Genomic DNA, 25,397 nt, shown 5'->3' on the forward strand with positions numbered 1-25,397 from the left:
CAGTGCTTGACCCTTTGGGCTTAGCAGAGGCCCTTGTTGGGTCTGCATTGCAGTTCAACTTCTCCCTCTGCCCCATCCTGGTTGTTTCCCTCCCTTACAGGGACTGATCCTACAGGCCCATTCTGTACCTAGATCTTAGAGAGACCCTATTGTGCAATAGTATTTGTCTAAGAAAGTTAGTTCCTTCGTCCATTTGGGATGCTATCACAATATACCATAGACTGGATGGCTTATAAACAAGAGAAACTTATTTCTCATAGTTCTGGAGGCCGGGAAGTCTAAGGTCAAGGTGCTGGCAGATTCAGTGCCTGGTGAAGCCCGGCTTCCTTTGTAGACATGCCTTCTTGTTGTGTTTGTATGACGGAAGCAACCAATGAGCTCTTTGGGGTTTCTTTTACGAGGGCACTAATCCCATTCATGAGGGGTACTACTCTGATGACCTAATCACCTTCCAAAGGCCCCGCCTCCAAATACTATTGCCTTGGGAGTTAGGAGTTCAACACATGAGCTTTGGGAGGACACAAACATCAGACCACAGCAGTTATACAATGGACAAAATAAACACGAATAATGCCAAAGGGAGGAAATAATAGAGATGGGAGTCATAATTACTACATAAGGAAAGAAATGTGCAATAGCATCAATAAAGCCAAGGGTTTGAGATTTGAAGAGGCCGATAAAATTGATAATGCTCTTATAAGACTGATTTTTAAAAAAAAAGGATGACAGTGTAATATCAGTGCTTTGCAAGTCTGAGGTGGGAGGATCGCTTGAGGCCAGGAGTTCTGAGACCAGCCTGGGCAATGTTGCCAGATCCTAACACCAAAAAAACAAGAGAGAGAGAGAAAGACAAGGCACAAATTATCACTGAGAAATATCTAGAAATCCTATAAACAAGAAAAACACAACACAGGAACATTATGAAAAATCAGCAGCAAATATACTAGATTATTAATATTTGTTAAATTTAGGTAGTGGGAACATAGGTGGTTATTACATTAACCTGTATATCTGATTATATATTTGAAGAGTCTAGCGTTATAAAGTAAATAAACACTTTTTTTTTAGAAAAACAAACTCAGTCGTGTCCTTTGTAGGGACATGGATGCAGCTGGAAACCATCATTTTCAGCAAACTATCACAAGAACAGAAAATCAAACACCGCATGTTCTCAATCATAGGTGGGAATTGAACAATGAGAGCACTTGGACACAGTAAGGGGAACATCATACACCGGGCCCTGTTGTGGGGTGGGGGAGTGGGGAGGGATAGCATTAGGAGATATACCTAATGTAAATGACGAGTTAATGGGTGCAGCACACCAACATGGCACATGTATACATATGTAACAAACCTGCAAGTTGTGCACATGTACCCTAGCACATAAAGTATAATAATAATAAAAAAAAGAAAAACAAACTCAGTTTTCCAGTATTCACCCTGATTTTCTTCTACTATTAATAATACAATCATTTTCCTTCTTTTTATATTTATAGAGGAATAATTCTATTCTAATTCTGTTAGAAGTATTTTCTTCTACTATTAATAACAAAGTAATTTCCTTCCTTTTATAATTATAATTATTGATGAAAAGAGCAAAGTGGTTTTTCTTTTGTTTTTGTTTTGTTTTTTTTGAGATGGAGTCTATTTCTGTTGTCCAGGCTGGAGTGCAGTGGCGTGATCTCGGCTCGCTATAACCTCCGCCTCCCAGGTTCAAGCAACTCTCGTGCCTCAGCCTCCTGAGTAGCTGGAATTACAAGCATGTGCCAACACACCAAGTTAATTTTTGTATTGTTAGTAAAGATGGGATTTCGCCATGTTGGCCAGGCTGGTCTTGAACTTCTGACTTCCAGTAATCTGCCTGCCTCGGCCTCCCAATATTTATAGGTGTAAGTCACCATGCCTGGCTAGAACAAAGAGATTTTGAGCTTCTATTAAGCAGTGGCCACTTCTTTAGGAACTTTCCCTGAACTTCACTGAAGGCCCTTGACAACTCTATGAGGTCATAACTATCCTCCTGGAAACAGGGGAGTCAGTGGAGACTAGTCAGAGACCAGTGGGCCACAGTTACCAAGCTATAGTGAGTGTAGGAGCTGAGATCTTAATCCATGAATTTGACACCTGAACCCCAAGTGATTAGTGATAAGGGTGTATAACGCAATTCAATAAATATTCATCACATCTGGGGATATGGGATGTACAAGGCTGATGTAGCCCTTGCGCCGTGGACAGATGATTAAGTGGTTCCAATGGGGGAAGCATGTTGAACCCTCAAATCTGCGAAGAGCAGAAGCCTCTGTTCTGCTCAGTGGGGAGAAAGTGGGTTCGAATTTTCATTTGTTGGGGTCAGGATCAATTTTCTGTGGCTGCCTTAACAAATTATCACAAAACTGCCTTAACAAATTAACAAATAATAAAACAGCAGAAATTTGTTCTCTTGGTTCTGGAGTCCAGAAGTTCAAATTAAGGGGTTGGCAGGGCTGCACTCCCGTGAAGGCTACAGTGAGAGCTTGTTCCTTGTCTCTCCCAGTTTCTGATGGCGGCTGGCAGTGCTGGGGTCCCTTGTTTTGTAGCTCAGTCACTCTAATCTCTCCCTTCATCTTCACAAGTCCTTCTCCGTTGTGTGTGTGTGTGTTGTGTGTGCATTGTATGTGCATGTGTTGTGTGTGTATTTTATCTATAGCAACCTGTTGAAGTGTTCAAATTCAGAGATTGTTGAGTATGTATCATTTTCCCCCAATACAATACAATTATTACAAAATGATGGGCAGTTCCCATTTTCTAAATGGAGTCACATACTTTTTTCACATACTTTAATATAAAAAACATACACAGTGTCAAGTCCTTTTGTTCCAATGATATAAGGGATGAGAGTGTATAGACTTTGAGTCAGACCTGAAACTGAGCCCTGGCTTCACTCCTTTCACTTGTGTGGCTTTAGGCAAGTCTCCTGGCATTTCTGGGTCTTAAATTTTCTCATCTGCAAAATAGGCCACTTGCTTGGCAGGGCTATGATAAGTCCTCCGGCCTAATGCCTGGCCACAGGAGGACTTTGCTCATGCTAGGCTCTTCCCTGACTTCGTAGGTACCCATGGACCAGCACAGAAAGAAACCATCCTGATGCTCACAAGCTGGAAGGAGAATGCAAACTGATGTTTGACAACTGCCAATGCCCCTGCAAGGGTAGAAATATAGACAGAGATTTAAACCAGTTTCTTCTGATTGCAAGTAACAGAGACCCGCAGGCTCCCTCTAGCATCAAAGGGGGATTTATTGGGATGATGGGGAAGGGAAAGATATCTCACGCAAACAACAGGCAGAAGCACCTGCTCTCAGAACGGGATGAGCAAGGGTTTCCAGCCTGGAGCTACAGATGCTCAAGGGTTATATCTGGAATTCAGGAGAACTCTTAAACTTGAATGAAAAGGATTGCATCTTTAGTTTTATTAATCTTGAATTGAAATTTAGCATTTCCTCCACTTAATGACTATAGATGACAAACCAGAGCAATACTAGCAACACCTGTGAATTCGTCACAAATAGAAATCACAGATATTTCACATCACATGGTTATGACCACTTGTGCCCATCGCTGCCTCAGAATGAGCACCTTAGATCTGATGCCGGATAGTGTCTTTGTGTCTTCTAGTGTGGTGAAGAAAGCAGCACATACTATTTCGCAAATGTATTTTTAAATATTTTGATAATGGTATCTTAGTATAATTGCTTTCCTTGATAATCCTCTTTCTTTTATTTTAATTAATTAATTTGTTTTTGAGACAGAATCTCACTCTGTCACCCAGGTTGGAGTGCAGTGGCACAATCTCAGCTCACTGCAACCTCCACCTCCCTGGTTCACGCCATTCTTCCTCTTCAGCCTCCCGAGTAGCTGGGATTACAGGTGCCCGCCACCACGCCTGGCTAATTTTTTGTATTTCTAATAGAGATGGGGTTTCACCATGTTGGCCAGACTGGTCTCAAACTCCTGACCTCAGGTGATCTGCCCACCTTGGCCTCCCAAAGTGTTGGGATTACAGGCGTGAGCCACCATGCCCAGTCCATTTTATTTTATATGTTACCTTTTTTATCCCCCCGAGAAGAATCCCTTGGCTTACACAGGCTGTTAAAGAACTCATGACATCCAGGAAATTAAGAACCCCTGGGTCATACTCTCTGTCTATGGCTCCACTTGGTAGGTCGAATTCATAGTCTATTTCTCCTTTTCTCTCTCTGGACTGGCTTATTTTGCTTGTCAGTTTGCACAGTAAACATAATCTCTTGAGAGCTGTGCTAAGCGTTTTCTCACATGCCATTCCTGCATCACCGCTATGAGGTTCTACTCTAAGTAGGTTCCACTCTATTCCTTAGAGGGTCCTCATCAGGACTAAGCGCAGGTGCCACAGTGGTGACACACCCTCTGTTGGCTTCTCCATCATCCCTATTTCAGATGAGGAACAGTGACCCAGAATAAAACATCCACCCCGGGGGAGGTGGGTGGGCAGCCGGTGGGATTCACTCCACAGTTGAGACCAGATTGCATGCACGAACTGTTAAGGCATTTGACGGGTATCCTCTGTCTACAACCTGAAAAAGGTACTAGCCTCTTGCGTTTCCCTTCTAGATAAACCTCCAGGATTCTATCCAAGAGTGGATAATCTGACACACATCAAGAAGTTTTTACTATGTACCTGGCCTTGGATTCAGTGCTAGGACAGAGCTGTGCACCAGCTCGGCCTCTTGCCACATGAAACTCCTGACTAGGAAACAGAAACACATATTCACATGTACAACTCATGCAGCACAGCAGACAGAGTGTGGCCAGATCTTGTGACTTTTGGGTCTGCACACCTTTGCTCCAGCTGTTTCTTCCACAGAGAACAGCTGAGGGAGGAGAAGATGAGATAGGGAAGGAGAAGCCAACAGAGGGTAAGCTAATGCTGGGTCACCACTGTGGCCCCTGGGCTCCACCTGCTCCCCGTCCACAGGCAACAGCAGGTGCGTCCTTTCTCCAGCTTCTCCTCTTGGTGAACTTCCGCTCCTCCTTCAGGATCCAGCTGGGCTTCCTTCTTTTTGGAAATCTTCCCTAACTCCTTGCCCCTGTCCCCATGTCCCCATGTCCCCATGCAACATTAGTGGCAGGGGCTTCTCCTCTGATCTGCTGGCGAATGGGTTCTTCTCTGCCATAACGTTTAGCTCACAGCATTATCTCTTAATTTATCTCTCCCACCTTGAGGAAAGAACCTGTTTATGTTTCTCTGTTCAGAACCAGGCCTGCCACAGATAAGGCATTCAGGAAGTATCAATTGGTTGAATCAAATGACTAATGAATCATTTGGCACTGTGGAATGGGTTCCCAGTGTGTACACGGTCACCGGAATGTAGCAGGTCTAGCTGACGGAATGTGCTGACTGCACAGTTCTTCCTCCATGTCCCAGCATCTCCTCCACCCCAGCTGTGTACCAGGCAGAGTTGGCTCACCCGTGAAGGATAACTCATGGGATGGCTCTCCTTTTGTCCTCACTCAGCCCATGTTCCACAAACCCACGGCAGGCAATCATTGATGCCCAGGTGTTATCCCTGGGTTCCTCTGAACTCTCCTGTGGCCTTTGGGGTGTACCACAGGGTGTGTCTGTTACTTAATTGACTGGTTTGAACTCCAGTTTCCTAATCAATAAAATAGGAACAATAACAGCTGCTTCACAGTGGGATTATGCAGAAAATGCCTGGCTCTGGCTTCCTCCACTTGTACCCTCCCCTCACTCACTCTGCTCTGGGCTCTGCGCTTCTGCAAGCATGCTCACCTGTGGCTGCACATGCAGGGCCTCTGTACTACTGTTTCCCTCTGCTGAGAGCACCTTCCCTGATAGCTATGGGGCTCACCCCTGATGGGGGCTGCAGTGTGTCCCTTCTCAAATGATACATTGACGTCCTAATCCTTGGTGTCTATGAACGCAACCTCATCTGGAAATAGGGTCTTTGCAGACATAACCAAGTTACGAGGAGGTCATACTGGAGTAGACTGGTGTCTTAGTCCATGTTGCGTTGGCATAAAGGAATACCTGAGGTTAGGTAATTTATTAAGAGGTTTATTTGACTGAGGATTCTGCAGACTTTACAAGAAGGATGGCATTGGCACTTGCTTCTGGTGAGGACCTCAGGAGGCATCCAATCTTGGCAGAAGGTGAAGTGGAAGTAGGCGTGCCACATGGCAAGAGACGGGGCGAGAGAGAGATGCTGGGTTCCTTTAAATAACCAGCTCTCGCATGAGCGAATAGAACGCGAATTCACTCATCACCAAGGGAATGGCACTGAGCCATTGGTGAGGGATCCACCCCCATGAGCCAGTCACCTCCCACCAGGCCCCACCTCCAACACTGGGGATCACATTTCAGCATGAGACTTGGAGAGGACACACATCCAAACCATATCAGGTGGTGTCTTTATAAGAAGGCTGTGTGGAGACTCAGGGACATAGAGACACATGGGGAGGACACCATAGGAAGGAGGAGGCTGACACTGACAGCAGCCATCAGAGCTGGGGGAGAGCCTGGAGCAGGTTCCCCTGCAGTCTGCAGAAGGAATCCACTCTGCTGCCACCCGGCCTCCAGAATGGGGAGGAAGAGAATCTGTGATGTCTGAAGGCGTCCGGTGTGGTCCTGTGATGCAGCAGCCCTGGGAACTGAGCACAGCCCCTCATTGCCTCCTGAAGCAGGCCCGCTGGACCATCTCTTCCCACTGCAGGCCACCCCCACTCTTCTCCCAGGCCTCCCAATCCCCCTACGTCACTGTCATTTCTCTCCCCTCCTGGAGCCGGGACAGATTCCATAATTGGCAGGGCCCCGGGCAGAATGAAAATACAGAGTCCCCTCTTCAAACGTAATTTAGAATTTCGAGATAGAGACAGCAGAGCATTAAACCAACCTGGGGTCCCTTCTGTGCATGGGGCCTGGTGCAACTGCCCAGGTTACACGCCAGGAGCACTCAATACATCATACACAACTTCTTATTTTTTGCTGTTGTATGTTGGCTATTGTCTGTTTCGTTCCACAAGAATATAAACTCCTCAAAGACTGACACACCCCAATCCTTCAGAACAGCTCCAGGTATAGGGTGGGCGCTCAACAAAAGTGGGTTAATGGTTGGCACATTGGGAGGGAGGTTATAGGTGAGCACTGCTCTCATCCCTGGCCAGGGTCCGGATTAGAGCCCAGGTCTGCCTGTCTCCAAGCCTGAGCCCTCTCCCTTCTACCAACACAGTGCAGAGCTTCAAGCAGGCACGTCACAAACACTTGCTACTTGTGTCTAAAGCATAGCACAGCTTAGCATCTCCAGCTTCAGCATCCTCATCTGGAAAATGGGGTGATCATGATACACACCTCTTCAGATTGTTTGATAAGTAAACAACACAATAAATGGAAGCACTCAGGACTGTACCTGGAGACCGACTGCCTCTTCTCACTGGCATCTGGACAGATTTGTGCCTGTGAGTGTCCCCGGGGACAGAACAGGGGAGGGAAGGGTAGTGGTTGTGGGAGTGGTTTGGAAGTGAATCTCTTTCCAGTGTTTGGAGGGTGATTAAAGGAGGAAAAAAGGGAGAGGACAGCGTGTCACACAAGTAAAGACAGTGTCTAGGGGTGTGCCCCCAGGCAGATGCACCAGCTGTGAGCTTGTGAGTCGCATCTGATGACAACCAAGAGGTGGCTCCCATTCCTGGCCCTGCAGGAGCCTCTGTTATGACTTAGAGGACATGTTTTGAAGATTCCACCAAAAAGCCGAATAATTGATTTTGAAATATTTGAATTCTGGAACATGAAATCTATGAAGCTTTCATGTACCTTCCTCTCCTCCATAACCACACTGAGCTTATTTCAAACTCCAGAAATAACAAAAAGAACCGGGAGACCACCCCCTTAGAATAACCCCACAGGTGATGAAAGGAAGGCATATCAAATTCACTTTGGGGTAGAAGGGATTCTGAGAAATGGATTTTCACGATGTCCAAATGGAGTTGGCCTATAGATTTTCACCCGGATTAGACTGGCCTACTTTGCCTTCAGATGAGCACGGATGGTCACATTCATGAACTGGGGTTGCTGAAAACACATTTTAAGGGGGCTTGACATGTTTTAAAACAACGTGAAGTTCTTGACCAAAATTACTGATCAGCCAAACTTTTTTTTTTTTTTTTTTTTTTTTTTTTTTTTAAATAACAGGCTTTATGCTTTAGAGCAGTTTTAGGTTTTTAGGAAAATTGAATATGGAAAGTACAGAGCTCCCATAGCCCCTCCCCTCCACTCCCAAAAGTTCTTATTGTCAGTGTCCTGCATTCACTTGATGCATTTGTTACAACTGACAACAGCCAATATTGCTACTTTATTGTAACTTAAAGAACATAGTTTACATGTGGGTTTATGACTTGTGTTGTGCATTCTATAGGTGTGGACAGATGTATAATGATAGGGATCCCCCGTGAGAGTGCCATACAGAATCATTTCACTGCCTTAAGACCCTCCAGGGCACCATCCGCTCATCCCTCGCTCTCCTCATCCCCAACTCCTGGGAACCACTGATCTTTCTACTGCTTCTGTAGTTTTGGCTGAAGTTTTGCCCTGCATGGCTTATCGTACCTTGGGATATAAGCCAATAATAATAAGACATGTATTGAATTTATAAAGGAAATAATCAATACATATTAATGGTGAGAATTTGTTTTACTAAATGAGGACCAGATCCAAAAAAACATGGAGACTACTGCCCTAGAGATGAACTGATAACTAAACTACTTTCTATAAGGGTCTACAAGCTATTTTATACTTTGAAATAAAATATACATATTTTAAAGATATTATATCTTAAATAAGAAGTTACAGTATTTTACCACTGAGGGATGGATTTTTGAATTTGCAAAGTGTCTTTGCCTCCATTTTCTCATTTTACTCCTTTGTGGAATGAGAAAGCAGGATATTTTTTACCTCCACTTTAGTGGCAATATTTAAGTGACTTTCTTGACCTGTCCCTCTTTCTTCCTCTCTCTCTCTTTCTCTTTCCCTTGTAGTGATAAGCGCAATTTAACAGAAGTTTTTTTTTCCATTGACCTCAGTTTGTCTTATGACTCTCCCAGTTTTTTTTTTATTGGGGATAAATGTATTTTTGCCAGTTCCAGGTAACTCAGTCACTCCTGCTTTAAAACACAGCCTCTGTGGGGCCCAGTGCCTGTGGCCCAAACTCTGGATTCTCATCTTACTACCAAATCCTTTTCCCACCGCTTGGGGGTGATATAAGTTCCAAGGCCGCTGTATCACCCATATGAGTATTGCGTTGTCAATGAATCCTCCATGTCCAGAAGTGTATCTTGTGCTCCGTAGACACGGAATATTGAATACCTTTCTCTTAGGAATTGGCCTGGATGGTTAGACTTTAAAAGTCCCAAACTGAACTCAGGTCTTCCTCCCATGATCCCTGGGCTAGTGCTCCTCCTCCAGGGCTCCCCATCTGAGATGTGACACCATCTACCCAGTTGTTCAAGCCAGAAACTGGGTCATACTGGAGTTAACCCCTGGGTCCCTGCTATATCTTGGCTTTCATTGCCTATGTGCAAAATCTATGGGCTATACAATAACAACTGTCATTGGTAATCAGTCCACAGAACAGTAGGGGCAACCATTTGTGTAGACTAATGTTTTTCATTTTTGCAAATCTGCCTTTGTAAACATCCATGTTTAGCATAGACTTCCTTGTGGACCACCAGAGTCCCACTGGCTAGTGCTTACCTTGGCCATGCCTGAGGAGACAGGGAGGAAAGGAGAGGAAACTTTAGATGAGTGTCCCAACTCTTTTCCCCAACTTTAAAGATAACTATCCTATCCTTCAAACAAGTTCTCTCCTCTAGGGCAGTTTTCCCTAACTTTTTTGGCATCAGGGACTGGTTTCTTGACAGACAATTTTTCTACAGACCAGAGAAGACTGGTTTCAGGACAAAACTGTTCCATCTCAGATCATCAGGCATTAGATTCTCAAAAGGAGCTCAGACCCTAGGTCCCTCATGTGCACAGTTCACAATAGGGTTCGTGCACCTATGAGAATCTAATGCTGCTGCTCATCTGACTGGTGTCAGAGCTCAGGCAGTAAGACTCACTGGCCCGCTGATCACTGCCTGCTCTGCAACCCAGCTCCTGACAGGCCAGGGACTGGCAACAGTCCGCAATTCAGGGGCTGGGGATACCTACTCTAGGGCTCAGAGAAGAACCAGCTACAGAGGTGGGAGCACATGTTGTGCTGGTTTTCTTGCTTCTCTGCTACAGGGACGGTTGTTTGGAAGACCAGGGGCTATGCTGTCCTGGACACAGCTACCCAGGTACTACAGGCCATAAAGCTCTCCCTTTCCACTCCATTTCCCTCTCTCTAGGAGCTTGTAAGATGTGTGGGGCATGGCATTTTGAAGATATACATCTATGTGGAAAATGGATCTTAGAAATCCTCCAGTTTTATACTTCTTGGGTCTGTGAGAAATGAACTCCCCAAGCTCCTAGAAAATAAACATTCTGGGTTTCAAGAACTGTGCACCAGACACAGGCGAGAGGAGCCATGGTAGCCAGGGTAGAGGCTCAAGACCTCACACAACTGTCCCTCTGTGACTCTCCCCTTCTCTGGCTAATCCTATGAACCCCTCTTGAATCTGGGATGCAGAAACTGGTGCAGCTCCTCGGGGAGCTGAGGACCCTTACAGAGGAGTCACCCTCAGCAGCCTGGAGTCGATGTGTGTTGGGAGGGCAGTGTTTGCATAGAAACCCTGCAATGGTTGAGGACTTGGTGGCCAGGCAAACTTGTTTCCAAGTGCTTCTTTTGGTGAAGCGCTCTGCCTTATAGCTTTATGGCCTTTTAAAAGAAGCTGTTTCATATTTTTTAATGGTAGGCTTCAGGCCAGCATTATCATCTCTACCTTACCAATGTGGAAAACGCAGATAAGGAAATGCCAAGATGTTAAATGAGTTGTCCAAGATTTTGTAGCCAATGGCGGTAGAGCCAGGATCAGCATCTGGGCCTTGTAAATGCTCTGACTGTGAAGGTGTTACCCATATTGGACTGTGTCAGGGCCTCCATCTCTCCAGAGCAGCTGTTTGCCCCTAGCTGAACCCTGAAGGGGTATCTGCAGAACCAGAGGCAGATGGACCATCAGACTTGGAAGGGACTTTAGAGCTGCCTCTTGTTTTTAATGATAGAAAGATGAGTGACCTTCCTCATGTCCTATATCTAGTTCATGGCAGACTGATCCCAAAGATTTGGAACACAGTCAGAACTTTCTGCTTTCCCATAAGAACCAGATGGCGTCAACTCAGAGTTCATCATAAACTTCATTCAAATAGAAAAAAGGCAGAACAGAGAAAATTATTACTTTTCCCATCTGGAAGAAGCATAGCAATTAGGATTTCTGGGCGTCCATCCATTTATCATAAAGAGATGATGGGGGAACAATATGATAAATAATAGATATTATCAAACTTCCATTTTAGTATCATGGTTGACTTCTGCTGGAAGTTAATAGCTTGGCATTGCTAAGCACACTCCCTAGAAGCCGTTTTGTTCTTGGCTGATCATTCCAAAAATGGTTTTAAAAGTTTAGAGTGTAGTCTCATCTTAAGTTAGCTAAGATAGGCTGAGGATTAAGGCACAAATCCAACTTTACTTTTCTATTAAGAAATAACACTTTTATTAAAACATTATTACAGATTATAAGGGGCATATTAACTTTGCCATTAACCGGCTATGTGACTTTAGAGAAGTGACTCACCTTGGTGTTCTCATTGTGTATGTAAAACACCCACCTCCCAGGGTGAGCAGAGAATTCAATCAGGTGAGAAAATTTATGCAAAGTGCTTTTAGCAGGCCCAAAACTGATCTGTCTGTGATTGCTTCTGGTTACTAGAAGCTAATCTGGGATTCTTGGCTCCTAGGAGGTGGGCCATTCATCTCAGAGCAGATCGTCTTTGTCCAGGAAAGAATCCTTTGGGGGTCTCTCTTGGTTTGTCAGTGCAGTATAAGGCAAATGGACCTTCATTTTTAGACAATGGAGTGGAACTTACCATCTTGCATACAAAACCCAGGGACTCAGTCTACTGTCAGGAAAGATGGAGGTCACCTGGTTATGATCTGCAGGCAGAGAAAGCTTCAGAGGCTGAAGGAGAACTTGTGTGACAGTCAGGAGAGTCAGATCGAAGTCTCAATATAGGGTTGGAGGGTTCTCCAGATACACAGTACCAATAGGATGTGTGTGTGTGTGTGTGCGTGCGCGCGCGCATGCAGAGAAAGAGAAATAGTGAGCGAGTGAGAGAGATTTATTTTAAAGCACTAACTCACATAATCATAATTATGGAGGCTGGCAAATCTAAAATTTGCTGGGTGGGCCTGCAGCTGGAGACCCAGGAAAGAGCCAATGTTGCAGTTTGAATTTGAAGACCATCTGCTGTCACAATTCCCTCTTGCTTGGTAGGGAGGTTAATTTCGTGTTTTATTCAGGCCTTCAACTGATTGGATGAAGACCACTCACATTACAGACAGCAATGTGCTTTACTCAAAGTCCACCAACTTAGATGTCAACATCATCCCCAAACACCCTCATAGAAACATTCAGAAAAATGTTTGACCAAAATCTGGGTACTATGGCCCAGCCAAACTGTTGTATAAAATGAACCATCACAGAGTGTTCACAGGGAAGTTGCTGGTTTGGGCAGAAGTTGAGATCTATTCAGAAAATTATTTTGGACCCAGTCACCCTCACAAGTGGTGTGTTTGAGGGAATAATAGCTAAGCAAAAGATATGGGAATGTGAACTGCAAGACTTGTATTGTTGGTGCCTAGAGTGAGGCAGCATAGTAGCCTCCATAAGTAGGTGCAGCCCAGCAGCAGGAGCAAGTATTTTAGGCAAGCTGCACAGAGCTTGTCTTCAACAGTGACACCTGTGGCCACGCAAGGCAATGACAGCAGTAAATAGATCAGACTCCGCTTCTCCAAGTGAACCTCAGAGGCAGGAATGACCCTTTCTAGACTAAGCAAGCCTCTAAGTATTTCAAACAATTATGATACAGGTGCAGGGTGGGTTCAGGTGTGTGTAAAGGTGACCTCAGGGAGAAAAGAGCTTCTGCTAGTTGGACACAAAAGCCTTTGGTGACTGACTGGCAAAGTTCAGGGGTGTCCACTGTGCACTGAGTTGGTAAAACAAAGAATACAGGTTGCCACAAAAAAATTAATAAGGGACGACTTCTTCCCCTCACTTTCCAGCATACACAAAAATAGCAGAAGTTTTATCTGAGTCCCCCATGCTGTAGGTGACAGAGCTTGAGCAGTGGTTTCTTCTTGTTTACCTTCTGGCTTTTCCCAGGAAGCAGCTTAGGTTTGAAGCAGCATTTCACTTTCCATCTCTAAACAAGCACCCATATGTTTACAACTTTGGGAGTTCTTACTCCTCTTTCTGGAGTCAAGGGTGTTCTCTGGGGGGGGTGGTGAAGGAGGGGGTGTGTGCTTTGGAAGGTCGGGAAGGTGACATTTATCAAGTGTCTGCCATGTGTCAGGATGAGGCTGGCTGGATGTTTAACCTCTATTATATCTTGATATGGTTTTGATGTGTGCCCCACCCAAATCTCATGTCCAATTGTAATCCCCAGTGTTGAAGGTGGGCCCTGGTGGGAGGTGACCGGATCATGGGGTTAGACTCTTCATGAATGCCTTAGCACCATCCCCTTGGTACTGTTTTCATGACAGTGAGTGAGTTATCACAAGATCTGGTTATTTAAAAGCATGTAGAACATCTTCAATCTCTCTTCCTCCTGTTCCAGCCACATGAAGACACCTGCTCCTGGTTTGCCTTCTACCATGAGTAAAAGCTCCCTGAGGCCTCCCCAGAAGCAGAATCACCATACTTCCTGGACAGCCTGCAGAACCATGAGACAGTTAAACCTTCTTTCTTTATAAATTACCCAGTCTCAAGTACTTTTTATGGCAATATGAGAACAGACTAATACATATCTACATATCCTCAAACCACCTGAGGAAGTGGGTCCTGATGCCCTATTTTATATGAGGAAACTGAGGCACAGAGAACTTCAGTAACACATCCATGGTCACCAACCTCACAAGCGTCCATCAGAACCGGGAAAGGAGATGATTCTTTGCACCGAAGCTAACCTAGAAATGTATGAATTCTGTGGATACTTTCTTAGGAAGCATAGGACTGCTCCCATTCCCCAGAAAGAACTCCTTGGCATGCAGACAACAGTCTTTCCACCACAACAATTTGCTTTCAGGATTTCTTCTCTGAGGCCAGTGGAGGAACATGGGTAGGATTGTTTTTCATGGCTCAGTTGCCCAGCAATCTGCAATTGCAAGATGGTAGGAAGGACTCCTTTTACTTTGTGGTAACCTAGAGCAAATCCTGGGCAAATCTCTCTGAGGACTGGGCTTAGTGGCAGGGAATGGGCTTTTCCCACCTCCCCCTCCTGTACTGTAGACCTTGCAAGTGTAACCTATAACAGATTTCACCACAGAGAATCATATACAAATAGCAAAACCACTTATGATCCTGTGTTGGAAAGTGAATAACTTACAGTTTGGGAAAGGTTCCTTCTATTAAAATTATCAAGCTGCTTCGTACCCATAATTTTTTTTAAATTTTAAATAATTTTATCTCCAAATCAGAAAGTCTTGCAGGCATGAGGCAATACTTGCCTAGGATTTGAGGTTAGATGTTCCTGATGAAAAGTCTGATGTCCTCTGTGCAAGACTGGGCAAGTCAGTGAATTTCTCTCAGCCTCAGTTTCCTCATCTCTGAAAGGGACTGTAACGTCTGTGCCTGGTTGCTGTGAGAGCCAATTGCATTTGGGGAGGAGAAAATTCCATAAATTGTCAAGAGCTGAACTCACGTGAAGTATTATTATTATTCATAGTTGTAATATATAGATCTTATGATATCATAAGGGAAGTTTTGCCTTTCTGGGGACTGGCTGAGTAGATCACAAAATTCATGGCAAAAGGCCATACGAATTCCTCAATAAAGGGTTCAGAATCAGCACCGGAGGACACTGGCGAGAACTGAGCTCCTTTTCCCCCTGAGGCTCTGAGCTGGCACGGGTGGGGGCTGGGGTGGCTGAGGGTCCTGCCTCCAGTCGCCTGGGGCAGCTTTGCAAATTGGGTGTGATGTCATGGCTTGCCACAGAAGTGGGGGTACTGAGGTTAGGTGCAGGGTCTCTGGAGTCCACCTCCCTGGATTCAAAGCCTGACCCTGCTATTTTCTAGTTTAGAGGTTTTGAGAAGTTGATTTTTACCTCCTGGCTCCTTATCAGCAAAATGAGGATATAATGGTAATAATAAAATGCCTCATAGGGTCACCATGAGGATGAAGAGCTTCAATAAGCACAGTGGGTGGTGCCCATTGTGGCACAGGGGCAGTGTGGAGAGTGCTGGATTTCACGCGGCCCTTTCTCTAAGGGTCCATATCCAGCATGGCTCCTGGCTGCTGCCAGTCACTCTGCAGCTCCTGTCCACTCCCCACCCACAGCTCAGGACCTTTCCTCTGTGACAATCTGGGAAGCCGCAGGGCAGAATCCACCCTTCCCTGATCCCCCTGCCTGGGAAGCATCACCCAGTGTACGCAGGCTTGTGTAGCACTCTTACTTGGGTCAGGGCAATCCCTTGGGGTCACAGAGGATTACATCCTGTTAGGGGTGACACTCAAGACGGGTCCCACTTGGGTTTTCCCTTGTGTTGCTCAGGCCTTGAGCCTTCTGGGAGGGGACCCCCGCCCCACCCCTGCCTCACTGCCCTGTCTGAGCCCCATCCAGTTCCCTCTCCAAGCCTCTCAGTGTGAAACTTTACCCCTCTTTCTGGTAATGGATTCAGGGCACAGCAAGGGAGTCATCCGTGGGTATCCTGAGCTCTGGAGTTGGGAGATGTGTAGCAGCCCTAACCTGGGTGGGTGCTGGTGCTCTTTTCTGCTTAGCCTCTCGCGAGTCCCCTGAGCTCAGCATTGGCGAACATGCCCCACTGTAACCTGAGCTCTCACCTCAATCCCCACCCCACTCCCAGCCCCAATGGCAGGCTGGCAGCCCCTCTTCCTGTGATCCATCTTTCAGAGATGTGTGCCACTTGGCTTTGGTGATTCCATGGTCTATTTCCATCTTGAGAAAAGATGATTTTCCCTGTCGGTAAGGCTAGGACCCTGCCCTTGGAAACAATGGGGTCTATTATGCCCATGAGGAGCGACTGAGTTAGCAATTGAGTTAGGGACTGTTCTGAGCATGTTACAAAGACCAGAATCTCCCTCTGCTGGTGCTGGCTTGTGGGGAGGTGCAGGCAAATCATGAAATGTGACTCCCATCTTCATGCTTCTGCCTTCTCCTAGGGGCTTACCTTGGAGAATGGCACCACCGTCTCTGATCAGTTACTCAAGCCTTGAACCCATTGCCACATTTGGGTCTTTCCCCTCCCTCAGAGCCCATATCCTACTGCTCAGTGGTGTCTCGTGTCCTTATTTAGTCACTTGACAAGCATTGGCTTAGTCCCTGCTGTGTGCACTGCACTGCACTGAAGATTACAACACAGTCTCTGTGCTCAGGGTTTTGCAATCCTGAGGGATCAAGATGCAAAGATCGTTGAGTCCATCAGCCCTATAGCCTGTATCTCCTGCTATGGGAGCAGAGTGGGAAGGACACCGAGGCTCACAGAGGCTGTGCACAATCACGTGGCACCAGCAGCAGAGCCCCGTGCCCAGGCACCTGGAAATTGCATCCATCCCTGGACTGTGGTGGGTCCATGGGGCTCAGGGCAGGGATGGGGCTCCTTCCTGGGCTTCACACGGGTGGGCTCAGCCACCCCCGTGGGCTGTTTCAGCTCCAGCATTCTCTGGGCCAAGATTAAACGTTAATTTATAATGGGGTCTGCTGAAGGTATCTTTGGTTGCAGCCGCGAGGCAGATTACTCTGGAATCTCAGTGGAATGAATCAGAGGCCTGCTTTTGGCAGTAAGCATCTGAGGCTTAACCAGGGAAAGATGACAATTTATGCTGCGTCGAAGAGGACGATAACTTTCTTGTTTTACTCCCAGAAGAACAGCATGGGGTAGGGGTCTGAAGATGGGAAACCAAAGCTGTGTCGGCTGGAAAACTTTTGTTTTTATTTATGAGACTGATTTGTATATGTTAAGGCCAATTGGTAGAAATTGGTCCATTTGCAAATTGGCAGACAGAGAAAAATCTTGATTTAGGACTGAAAGCAACGAAGCTAAGACAATAAAAAAGAATCACTTTCATTAAGTTAAAAAAGCAGACCCCTATTCAAACTTTTTTTCCCTTAAATTCTTAACTTCTCTCATTGCAAATGAGTTTGAGATAGTTTACAGAGACACAATATAATAGGATAAAGATAAATAGATTAAGAAATCAGGATGAAGGGAAAATAAAGGATAATATAATAAAGCCAGAGAAAAGATAATCAACAGAACTATATATGATACTCTTGGGAGCATTAAAAATAATATTTAAAAATCTGTTAACTTGAGGTATAATGTGCGTATATTAAGTACAAAAGTCTTAAGTGTTTAGCTAGCTCAATGAAGTTTGTGGGCCCAAAATTACCTGAGAGAGGTCTCAATCAACTTAAAAAGTTTATTTTGCCAAGGTTAACAGCCTCAGGAGGTCCTGATGATATGTGTCCATGACAGTCGGGGGTGGATTGCTTTTATACATTTTAGGGAGACATAATACATCAATCAATACAGGTAAGATTTACATTGGTTTGATCTGGAAGGAGGGTACAATTTCAAGTGCGACGGGGGACACTTTCTGGTCATAGGTAGCTTTAAAATTTTTCTATTTGGTAATTGGTTGAAAGAGTTATTATCAATAGAAAGGAATGTGTGGGTTACAGTAAGGGGTTGTGAAGGCCAAGGCTTTATCATCCAGCTGAAGCCTCCAAGTAGCAGGCTTCGGAGAGAAAAGATTGTAAATGTTTCTTATCAGACTAAGGTCTATATTGATGATAATGCTGGAGGGTAGATGAGGCATGTTCGATCCTCTCTTCCATCATGTCCTGAACTCGTTTTTCAGGTTGACTCTGGAATGCCGTTGGCCAAGAGGAGGGGTCCATTCAGATGGTTGCGGTGAGGCCTTAGAATTTTATTTTTGGTTTACAGGTTTTACATGTGTTGCCACCGGGTGACCACCACCGATAAAGATATAGCACCCTTGTAGATTCCGTTAGGCTTCCCCTTCTCATCAGCGCCTCTGAAGAGGTGGCCACTATTCAAACTTTTCTCACCATATATTAGTTCTGCCTGTTCTTAAGCCTTTATGTAAATCGGATTACACGGTAAATACTCCTTTGTATCTGTCTCCCTTCACTACTACATCTGTGAGGTTCACTCACGTTGATACAGGCAGCTCTACTTTCCTCTCCTTCACTGCTGCAGATTACTCTTTATATCTCATGTGATGGACTTATCCATTCTACTGGCGAGGGAAATATGGGCCATTTCTACTTTTTGGCTTTATACATGAAGGTGCTGTGAACATTCTTGGGCATGTGATATGGTTTGGATCTATGTCCCCACCCAAATCTCATGTTCAATTGTAATGCCCAGTGTTAGAGGTGGGGCATTAGATCACAAGGGAGGTGGGAGGTGATTAGATCACAAGGGCAGAGTTCTCATGAATGGTTTAGCATCATCCCCCCTTGGTACTGTATAGTGCGTAAGTTCTCACTAGGATCTGGTTGTAAAAGTGTGTGGCACCTCCCCTCACCTAATCCCCCACTTTTCTCCTGCTCTGGTAATGTAAAGTGCTGGCTTCCTCTTCACCTTCTACCATGATTGTAAGTTTCCTGAGGTCTCCCCAGAAGCAGATGCTGCCATGTTTCCTGTACAGACTGCAGAACTATGAGCCAATTAAATATCTTTTATTTATAAATTACCCAGTTTCAGATATTTCTTTACAGCAATGTGAGAACAGGCTAATACAGTATGACTCTTGGGGGGACATAAACACTCATTTCTGCTGGGTATATATACCCAGAAGTTGGGTTGCTGGGTCATATTGTATGTGTATGTTTAGCTTTAGTAGAAAATGCCAAGCATCTTTCCTAAGTACAGGCATACCTCACTTTATTGTGCTTTGTGATACAGTAGTTGTACCCTTTTAGACTTCTATCAACAGCACACAAGAGTTCCTGTTGTTTCATATTCTTGTCAACTCTTGATACTGTCAGTCTTTAATTTCAGCCATTCCCATGGGGGCATGGTCGTTCTAGAAGACGTTTTCCCCCTTTTCAGCAATTATTTCCCCTTCTTTGGATGAAAGCATTGATTTCCAATAGAAGCCATCATTCGGTAGCCCTGAGGAGGATCACATGACCCAGGTCTAAGACAGGGCATCACTTTGCCCTGACATAGTAATTGGTGTGGTGTGAGCCACATAGGTAGATGCCTGAGCTGGTCCAATAAGAGTTAATCTCTGGCCTTTTGCCAGAATTTAGGTGGCTATTCTGTAGCTGTGAGGGGAGAATTGGTCTAAGAACAGAGTTAACATGAGAGAGTGAGCCAAGAAGACAGGAGCAAAGGCAGCTCGCCAAGACTGTTGGATTCCTGACTGTGGTTGTGTCCAGAACTACATCTATCCCTAAAGGCTATATTTTCTCTTTTATGCTTCAGCCAGGTTGAATCAGGTTTTCGATTATTTGTCATCCAAAGAATCCTATTCAATGTCCATCAATTCCTAAAAGCCCACTTCAGCATTATTCTGAATACAAGAGGCTTCCTTACTTGTGAATCTTTTCTCCACGTTCAGAACCTCCGCAGGGGCTATGCCCTCCCCAGAGAATGCTCTTGCTCTCGCAAGCCTGGATCCTTCCCATTCTTTAGGGAAGAAATGTCCCCTCCTCCAGTATTCTCTAGCAGAGTTCCCTCCTCTTATTTCTGCAAGGCACTTGTGCTGTTCTTGCACAATTTCTCATTTGTTTATTGGTTATTGATGGAATTTTGCCATCTCTCTGTGATTTCCATGAGGTCAGACACAATCTCTATTTTGTTCTCACTGGAAACCTTGTGCCTTGCAGAGTGCCTGGCCCATCAAGGCATGCAATAAATGTTTGTTGAATGAATGAATAATGAATGAATATAACTGTGTCTTAACCTTGGTCTGGGCTCACATCGACCTGGCCTGGAATGACCCAGGTGTCAGGTCAGTTCCCCTGGGCCCATCCCACACATCTGAGTTTGGATTCTCCCAGAAGCAAAACCTGAGACAGACTTGAGATGAGGGGGGAAGTGAGATAGGGAAGGGGAGCCAGACAACCAATAATGTGTTAGAAACCAGGTGTGGCTCATGCCTGCAGGGAGCTCTGAGAATAAATGTAGTCAGGCGACCCAAACTTTTTTCACCCAAGGGAGAGGGAGCTGTGGTATTTATACCCCAACTCCCCCATGTCAGTGACTGAAGGCTATTTACTGGGAGGTATGGATTCCTGACACTTCTAGCTTTGCCTGTGGTGGCCAGAGAAAGCCATCAGGCCGGAAAATACAGGGGCAGGCATTGGGAAATGGGGCAGTATGCTTTGCAAGGTGAGGGTGAGGGGATAAAGGAGTGGCCCCCATAGCATCTAAACTACAGCCTTATTGAGGTTCTTCCCATTACCTGCTGTCCTGGGGAAGCTACTCTGAAGGGCAAAGCACCTGCTCTGTACCTAGTCTGAACCTACCACCTCCTTTGTTGCTGTGTGGCTTTACCCAATTCACTTTACCAGGATGGGCTTCAAATCCCTCACCTATGAAATGCAGATAGCAGGCCACACCTGCAGTGTTGCTGGCAGGACTGCAGGCATGGATGGCTTCTCAGCACCTGGAAAGGTTCTGGCCATAGCAGTTGTTCACAGCTCAGTTTCCTACCTCTCTGCCCAAGGGCTATTCCTTCTAGCAGGCTTGCACTGTACTTCTCCTCAAGGACAAGGTGCAAAATAGAAGCTCAGTGTGACAAGTCTGAAGTGAGGGTTGTTGAAAATGCTGGTGGCTCCTGAACATCCCATCTCTAAGCTCTTGTAATTGTGCTTACTGGAGGACATACCTTTCCCACTGACGTGCACTGGGGGCCCACGGCCGGGGATGGCCACTAGCCAAAAGAGGATTAGACCATTTCTGAAAAGTCTTAAGCAAACAAATAAATAACTATCCCCACCACCCCCCTGCCACGCCGGTGGAGAATGCTTTCTCAGTTTAATTTCAAACAGCTCCTCTTTGTGGGCCGAGCAGCCGCAGGCCACGTTTTTTGAGGCACAGGACCCTGAATAGACTTCCCTTTAGATCCCAGCAGAAGACTTTGCCTGGGGGACTTTTCCCATTGCCAGGAAGGATAAAATTGCCATGACTCGACCCAGAGCTCAAGCCCTTAACGGTTCTCAAAACCCTTTCTGGTCCAGCTTCTCTTTTGATTTTTGAAATCAGCCCTACTGTGAGCAGGCCAGAGTGGCCTCATTATATTAACTTTGACAAAGATCGAGGGAAGCCCAGAGAGGGAGAGCTACCCATCTAGCATCACACAGCAAGAGCCAGAGTAGGGACCTTGCCTGCTGGCTCCTGCTGGGTACACTTTCCCCAGCATGGCCCTCTGCACCCCAATATCAAATCCCCCAAGTTCCGGAAGGGAAGCAACGCCAGGCCCTTCCTGCCTTTTAAAGAGACTTCTCTTCTTCTCTCCACCCCCTTCTTCTTTACTAAGTAGAACCATTAGTTTTTATTGACGGGACTAATGCTTTTCATTTAGGGCCAATTACAATAGGAAGGGAGACGCTTAAGGGTAACTGGGTGATGAAAGGCCCCCATTAGGGAACAAGCTCAGGAGCTGCTGTTTCCCATTTGTAATGCTGGTTCCACATGCGAGTCATATTTAAGCCATAAACGGTGGCGCCCAGGGAGCACTCGTGGATTGCCTTGAGAAACCCAATACTTTTATCAAATCTCCAGATGGCTGTGTCTTTGAGAAACCATTTATTTAATTTATTTTTTCCCCTTAGAGATGCTTAGATTCTCAGAAGCTGGCTCCACCTAACCCCATGGACCTTCCAGTAGCATCTATGCTCCTGCTTGAAATAATTGTCCTCTGGGTTTTACTGGCACCCCAGTGGCTGCTTGTAAACTCTTGCTCAGTTTTTTTTCCTTTGCTTTTTGCAATTTTGCTCCGTAGGGGAGAAAATAAAGATGTGCTCAGTGCTTTCCTGGTGTTGGGTGCTGGGTTCCACCCTTCACTTACCTTAGATCTTTTGGTCTGTGTAGGACCCCACAAGTTGCACCCATTTCACAGATGAGAAAACAGAGGCTCCCAGTAGCCCCTTCACTTGCCTAAACCAGGAAGTGGCAGAGGAGGGACGCCAACCCAGGGTAGTCTGCCTCCTTTCAGGGCTGCAAATAATTTGCAACCTACACTGAAAATGTCTAATAGCCTGATATATTGTCTATTTACAAAGTATTTTTCCCCCTTTAAACCAGAGACTTGGCAGGGCCCCGTGATTACGTAGTGGTTCCCCAGATGACTATGATGCGGTGTCTGGACTTCGTGGAAAGTTTTGGCATTAGTGGCCGCCTTTTGTTTTTTCTTTTCTTAAGGTTTGTGAAAGTAAACTGGCGCTTGCCCTGAGGGGCCTGGGCAAGTGGGGGCTGGAGCTGCGGCGGCAGGGTTAGGCAGGCTGCAGGCCCGGGAGGGGAGAGTGAACATAAACAGAGAAATGAGAGTGTAAACAGCAAATCAGCCTGGGACAGACACTCAAGGGATGGGCAGGAAGGGAATTCTGTCTAGGGTTGGTGGAAAATGAAGAAAGAAGTTGGAATCTGCTTTGAATCCTTTGAATCCTGCGGGCAGACTGACTTCAGGAGGGTGGGAAAGTCCAGAGTGCGTGGGGAAGTCTCCTGTTCCTGCTTGAGATGTCATTCCCACGGTTGGAGAGTACCCATGCCCAGCCCAGGACCTACAAGGACAAATGCCCTTCTCCACTGATGAACTCCACTGGGGGCAAGGTGCAGATGAACAACGGAATCAGTGCATTCAGTATGTTCTGCAGCAGATAACGGCAGCCCCACAATAGTGTTCCCATTTCATTTTGCACTGCAAGGCTTTGCAGTACCAGTACTGGTCTCATTTTAGGGATGAGAAAGTTGAGTTCCAGGAGGCTGTCATTAGCTAAAATCTCCTAAATTGTAAGTGGGAGACTGGGATTCAAACCCCTTTTCAGATTCCAAAATTGGAGATTTTCAGCTCTCATCATTGCACAGAGCCACCTCTCTGGTAGAAGGCAGAGAATGGGGGAAAGGCACCAAGGAGGGAGGGGACCACACAGCTTGAGGTCAGGAAAGGCTTCCAGGAAGAGGTGATGCTGGAACTGAGCATTGGCGGGTGGAAGGGCAAGTATTCTAGGCAGACAAATGGACTGGACAAGGGTCTGGAGGCCTCACCCCACCCAGAATGCATGGGGAGCTGACCAGAGTTGGAGAGGTTGAGGCAATGGAGGCTTTGGTGGTGGAGTGAGGAAGGGAACCCCAAGCAGCCCTGCCTGTCACCAAGCCTGGGGGACATGTGTTTTGTAAGTGAAGTCTGATGGGACCGTGGAGCATGCACATGGGCAGAGGAGCTCCATGCTCTGTGTGTGCCCAGTGTTCCTGTGACCCTGTTTGCACAAAGCATCTTTGAGGCCCCAGAGGCACAGGATGCATAGGAATTCAGTAGGACTCAAATCAAGTCCAAGGAAAGCAGGTTACATGTGTGGCTATGGAGGTGGGGGGCCGGGGGACAGTAAGAAGAAACTATACTTTCTGTTCCAATCAGGACATGCTTCAAATGCAGAAAGAAGACAGTGACATTCTAAGCAATGGGAACAACCCATTCTATCCTTGCCTTTTCCTGCTGCTTCCCTGGTATAAGACAACCACCTATGCTGACAATGATGACAAAGAAAGACGAAGAAGGATAGGGAAATCACAGGCTTTTTTTTCCACTCAGTACTTCCTTAGTCCTCTGTAAGCTGAAGGTAGAAAGTGGTGGCAGAATGCATACATATCAAAACGTGAACTAAAAACAGCTGAATTCGCTTCGTGCAGTGTTTCCAGTTCTGGAAAGAAAGACATGCACATTCAGATATGAGATACGCCATACGAATGTGTGATTTCTGCAATTTCACCTACACATTAAATACTCTTATATGTGCATTAAAACTGGCATCACACACTATGAAACTGAACCATGAAATTCATGCTAATAATATGAAATTTTAATTTAAAAAACTTACAATGTCATTAAATAACAAATTAAAATACACCACAGCAAGTCCAGAGAGACTGCAGAAGAATGGGAAACACTTTACATTTCCATACATTTATTTTTTTGTTCTGTTTTTACAACAAGGGGCCCTGAGCTCAGCTCCTGGGGGTCTGTTTGCTTTTTAGGCCATGGCTTTGTCTTCTGGGACAGCAATCTTCACAAGTCCTGACACCTTTCCAGGCCTCAGTCTCCCCACTGTTAAAATCAAAGGAGCAGGAAAATAGATCAGAATTGTGGACAGAGACTAGACTTGGTCAGACAGAATGGGGGTTGGGACCCTGGCTGTACCAGCTCATAGCTGTGCATTTGGACATATGGAGTTAAATGTACACCTACCATATCACCCACTCATTCTACTCCTGTGTATCCCCAAGAGCAATCTGGGCACACAAAGACTTGTACGGGAATGTCCATAGCAGTTTTTTAAATAATAGTGAGAAACTAGAAACAACCTAAATATCCACCAATGGCAGAATGCATAAACAAATTGTGGTACGTCCATACAATGGAATACTTAACAACTAAAAAGAATGAACAACTGATACATACAACAACATGAATAATACTCAAAAGCATTATTGCTAAGTTGAATATTTGTCCCCTCCAAAACTCATGTTGAAGCTTAATCCCCAGTGTGGCAGCATTGAGAGATAGGGTCTTTAGGAAGTGATTGGGTTCATTTATGGACCCAATGGGATTAGTCCATTTATGAATTAATGGATTAACACATTAATGGATTAATGGGTTATCATGGGACTGGGACCAGTGGCTTCATAAGAAGAGGATGAGAGACCTGAGCCAGCACACTCAGCCCCCTTGTCATGGAGTGCCCTGCTCTGCCTTGGGACTCTGCAGAGAGTCCCCGCCAGCAAGAAGGCCCTCACCAGATGAGGTTCCTGGACTTTGGACTTCTCAGTCACTATAACTGTAAGAAATAAATTCCTCTTCTTTTTAAGTTACCCAGTTTCAGGTATTCTGTTATAAGCAACAGAAAACAAACTAAGACACTTATGCTGAATGAAATAAACCAGATTAAAGAGTACACATGTATGATTTCATT

The sequence above is a fragment of the Papio anubis genome, chromosome 3 (assembly GCF_008728515.1).
Source record: "Papio anubis isolate 15944 chromosome 3, Panubis1.0, whole genome shotgun sequence".
Taxonomy (NCBI): Eukaryota; Metazoa; Chordata; class Mammalia; order Primates; family Cercopithecidae; genus Papio; species Papio anubis.